Source organism: Canis lupus, chromosome 31, assembly GCF_048164855.1.
Source record: "Canis lupus baileyi chromosome 31, mCanLup2.hap1, whole genome shotgun sequence".
Lineage (NCBI taxonomy): Eukaryota > Metazoa > Chordata > Mammalia > Carnivora > Canidae > Canis > Canis lupus.
Genome location: NC_132868.1, coordinates 11,404,961 through 11,410,092, shown reverse-complemented (window position 1 = coordinate 11,410,092; position 5,132 = coordinate 11,404,961). Strand labels below are relative to the sequence as shown.

At 47.7% G+C, this 5,132-nt stretch overlaps 1 long non-coding RNA gene across 1 annotated transcript; it reads left to right on the top strand.

Annotated features, from left to right (window-relative positions):
* The first annotated feature begins 365 nt into the window (after positions 1-365).
* Positions 366-4,250, top strand: LOC140621960 (uncharacterized). Its single transcript, XR_012021703.1, has 2 exons — positions 366-579; positions 733-4,250. It is a non-coding gene; the product is annotated as an uncharacterized lncRNA (long non-coding RNA).
* Positions 4,251-5,132: the final 882 nt, after the last annotated feature.

The following is a 5,132-nucleotide window of genomic DNA, read 5'->3' as shown; positions in this document are numbered from 1 at the left end:
ATAAAGGCTTTAATTCTGTTTCTCTCTGAAGGTAGCAGGACTGGGGAGTCTCCCCCGGGTTGGCCTGCCGGCCCTCCACACCTTCCGAGCTGCACAGGGCTGGGTGGGTGGGCAGCAGCAGAGCCAGGAGCCCTAGCACCACCTTGTTTCCCTGCTCAGAACCCGCAGGAGGTCAGCAGCCAACCTGTCCCAGGGCTGTCCTAAATCAGCAGGCTGCAAAGAGGTGTGTGCCGGGATTTGCTCCAGGAGCTGGAGATGTGAATGCAGGGGGATTGGAGGCGTGACAGGTCAAGTGGAAGTGCGGGCAGAGACCAGTTCCTGCTCTTTGCCTTTTGCAGGGAAGGAACACTCCGTTCCGTGTGGGAGTTGAGCTCAGAGCGTCCCCAGCCTGCCTCTCATCCCACCTCCACTTGGGGTGGGGCTTCACCTGGCCTCAAGGTTGCTCGTGGCCTCCTGATCTGACCACACTGATTCTGGCCCGTGTAGACAGCATCCCGGAATGCTCACGGCTAGTTTCCAGGGAAAGGAGATTTTCCCTCCCTCTGGAGAGAGTGAGCGTGGACAGCTCATTGGCAGAAGGTGGGCGTTTGGTTGACCCAGGGGGCTGGCTGCCGCCGTGAGCACCATTCCTGCATGCTGTGGCGCTTCGGCATCGGCCAGCGAGCCCCCAGCCCGGGGACCGGGACACTCGGGCCACCCAGGGAGACTGATGAAGGTCATGCGGTGTTTTAGGAAGGAGTTCCTGTGGCCTCCTCCAGTCTTGGCGCTTTACCTCCCAACTCCATCCGCGGAAGCATCACCCCGCATGCAGCCAGAAGCAGGCAAGCAGCGTTTTGCAGCAGGCAAGCCTTGTCATTTTCAAACAGAGCCCGATGTATTATGATACACTCGGAACTGAATGCCGTAATACTTTATTTCAACATTATATGACATCATTAAAGACACTTTATGTTGTTTTTGTCTGTGGTTGGGAATTATGTCTGCTTAATCAGTCTCATTATGCATTCGACTTCCCTGACGCATCAAAGGCTGATAAGGGTTGTTGTTGTTGTTTCTGTTTTGTTTTGTTTTGTTTTGTTTTAAACTTTGCTCGCTTAAAATGATTTCCCTCCAGATCAAGATGCAGAGCACAAAATATTAATCAGTTTAAATAAATATCAAGACTACCCAAATAATATGAATAATTGGCACGGAATAATGCCTACTGCCCAGTTCCCAACAGCTGGTCACGCTGGCACGTGGCACCCTCTCAACAGTCTTTCGGATAATGACTTTGGCATCTGCCGACAAGCGCTTGCTACTGCCCACAGAATTTATAACTCACAAGTGGGAAACAGAGGCTCTGACAGAACTTTTTTATGCAAGGTCTTTGAAATTTATTAATGTAATGCAAACACAAGCCTTCCAACCCATTAAATTGTTGATGTTATGCGAATCCACTCTGGAATGGCAGATCCTCATTAACATTATTTGCATGTTAATCTGCATCTTTTTAATTAGTGATATTATTTATGCACATAATTTTCGCCTACTGGTGCCAAGGCTGAAGCGCATTAATTAATCTACTGAGATGCCAAACTGTTTATTTTCTCCCGTACTTTTATTTGTTTACATGGTGTTTTGGATTCAGGGAAAATAAAAAAGAGCCTGAAGAATAAAAGCAGAAAGACAAGATTAAGTAAAAGCTCTTTTTGTTTTCATAATTTAAATTGTAATATTAGCCAAATGTTGTGTTTCTTCCCTTAGAGATCAGTTATTCGGTTACATTACCTTGATGTATTATTAAAATTTATAATGGACTCCAGAGGCTTCTGTTAGTTCTCTCCTTCATTTACAGAATATACTCAATGTTATTTTAATCTTCCGACAACGCTCCCATGCATAGGCAATGATGAGCCATCCCTAGCGAATCGCCAGTGCGGCTCCACTTTGCACAACTGATAAACATTTAAATAAGCCTTTTCAGAAAAGAATAGCACGTAAAATTATTAACCCGTTGATGGAGTCTGCTGCTGCTGAGTAATTCTGCTCCCCTCAAAATAGGTCAATTGCAAAGTGCGTTTGATTTGGCGACATTCACTCATTCCCATTCCTGAAACCGTGATTACCAGGCATTCTCCAGAACTGGGTGTCCACTGGTGTGCATGCATGCGGCACGAAGTTCTTAAAGTGCATGATTAAAATGTTCTGCACTATCTATGCTAAGTACACACTCGTTTGGAGCCAGGAGAAGAAAGGGAGATTGCACGCCAATGGGCCTTGTAATAAATGATAACATAATTCAAAAGCAGTTCCCATTCCAGGGGAATGAAAGTAAAAAATTGCATTCCACTAACCACGGTCACACGTATTTATTATTTATACCACATCAGAGAGAATATCCACGAGCGGCGCGTTAAGATACTCAAGGAAGTGCTGGTCTTCTGAGTAGCGGTGACTAATGATGTGTTTCCAGCCCCAGTCTCCCTGGGCTGCAGGGTGACGCCTCTGCCTCCCCACGGCACGTCCGCCTTCACCAGAGCTGCCCCCCGGATGGTCTCCAGCTGAACGAGACCTCCTGTCCCGCAAGTGACGAGCTCCATCAGGCCTGCCTCGAGTAAATCACGACAACGGTCCCATGTTTTAATAAGATGGCTGGAATCTATTGGGCGTGACAGCTCGGGAGAGGGAAGTGGGGCCAAGTTCCCTCTCTGGCTTATGCTATTTGAATAGCACATAACATTAGGTTGTAGTTCATTTGTCAGATGACTTCGAGTCACGTGGCGCCTCCTGGTTCACCGAAGGGTCGAGAAGAGGAATAGGCCCCGGGGCGCATGGAAATTCAGGGACAAGGCAGGGAGGGTGCGGGTTCTAGGTACAAACCGGGTGTCTTGGCCCACGTTTTCCAAGCGGACTGGGGTCTCACTGAGGTGAGACCCCAAAGCCAGTGGCAGAGCTGGAATGCAGTTTGTTCGTTAGCTGGGTATTTTTGTTTCTTTGTTTGTTTGGGGGACGGGGTGTAGAAAATAAATGCTGTTGGTGAAAGTTTAAATACAAAGCGTGTAAGGTAAAAGTAAAAGAGCTTTTCCCTAAGCCCTGACTAGAGGCCTTGTCTGTTTTTCCAGAGTATTCTATGAGTATATGAACATCTATGAATAGAAAACAGGATTATATTAGAAAAGCAGAACAGGGTTTCTGTTCACGAAACACTGCATTCTGGGCATCTGTCACGATGCGTGCTGCCTCATGGAAACCTGGATGGTGAGGTGCTTTCGGCCTCAGGGCCACCTGGCTGCATCCATACCAAATGGAAGAGGCATCGTGGGAGTGTGCTCTTACCCAGATGGACTTTGGGGTGGATGGACTACGTTCACCAATGTTTAAACTCTTTCTACTTCCCAGGAAATGGCATGAGAACATCATCCAGGAACGACCAATCAATCAATAGTAGAAGACACGTTTTCTTGTAATTCTACAACTTGCTTTTAGTCATTTGTGTTTATGCCTGTGACAACCTTGTCAAAAAGTGCCAGTGATGTACAACAATGTTGTGTGATCTACACAACTGGAAAGGAACACTGGGCTTCGAGCTTGATGAGGCCAGCGCGTATTGAGGTGATTTTACCGTGACCTTGTTGGGGGAGTCCTGGCTTTATGCAGAACAAGGTCCCCACGCTTGATCCTGTAATCTGCGGCTCGCCATGAGGTCACCAAGCCAAGCTGGCATAAGGGTCAGGTAACTTTCTTTAGAGTTAGATACAATTTGGGATGATGTGCAGATGTGAGGCTGGACGTCCAGAAGCATGAAACTGGGTCTGCTATCTCCCTGGAGAATGAGAAGCTTCTGGATTGTCTTAGGGGCGCTCTTTCCAACTCTGAAACTAGAGGCTATGAAGTATAGTGTGGCGTCCCTTCCTGTTGAAGATTACTGCCTTTTATCTTCACTCCTCCTTTGTCATGGGGACAGTGGGGGCTTGCTTCCCACTATTTGTTAGGGGGACATGTTACTTTCTCTGTGTAAGAGCTGGCCTTGTTTTTTGCTAAGATGACCATACTAGTGGGCAACCATATTTCATGGGGTAACCCGCTGTCTTCCAGGAGGAACCTGGGTGTATAATTTTTAATCAATTGTATATGTAAATTAAGTATGTAATTGTATATTAGTGTAAATAGATCCTATGTATATTATGTACAGTATGCTATGTATAATAATATACATGATGTGTATTATATATTAATGGTAATGTATTAAATATTTACATATATGTAAATGAGGCATATCACTGACATATTACTCCAGGCATTCTTGTTGCACTGGCACATTTTTGGTGACAATCAGAAAACCACTTACCCTAATTGTTCATCTGTTACATTAACCCAGTAAGAGACTGAACCTCTCAAATTCCGTCCAAAAATGATCTCTCCCTGCTCACACATGCATTGTTTGTCTGGACAGCACCCATCAGCACCCAAGCCAACGTTCTCCCTTGAGACCCCTGCCCCACAGTGCTCCTCCGAATAACCGCATGACCCAGAAGGGCCATGCACAGGTGTCCAGGACCCTGGTTCCTGGCTTGGCTCCCTCAAACTCAGCTTCATCACTCAGGGGCATCTGCACTGAGAAGCTTCCACCCCAACCCATACTGAGCAAGGCAGCTCCTTGCGTGGGTCAGGGAGCCTCCCCAGGCCCTTCTTAGCTCAGGGCTACCGTCTGCTTGGGCTGCCATCCCTGTAGTCCACATAGGGCTCATTCTCCACTCAGACACTGGGGGCTTACCTGGAGAAATTCTACTCACCTGGCCGAGGTTGGGACCTTGGCAATGATGTTATTTAAAACTCCCCCTGTGGGTGGAGACCTGCTGTCTTCCAGAACTCTGCTTTGCTCTGAGAACTCCATGCAGCATTGGGAGCCTGTGGCCACTACTGTACTGCCCATACCTTGTACCTTGGGCCGCTTTTCAGAGGCACCCTCCCATGAGAGGGGGATGAGCCCCTGCCTCCCTGGTCTCCCCAGCCAGTGGGGAGGGACTCAAGGCTGCTGCTAGCTGGGACATATGTGAGTGCCCCCCACTCATCAGCCAGCCCAGCAGGCAAGAGGCACCCCAATAGGATTGTTACAAAATGCCCTGAGAGTCATGTGATCTTTGCCAGCG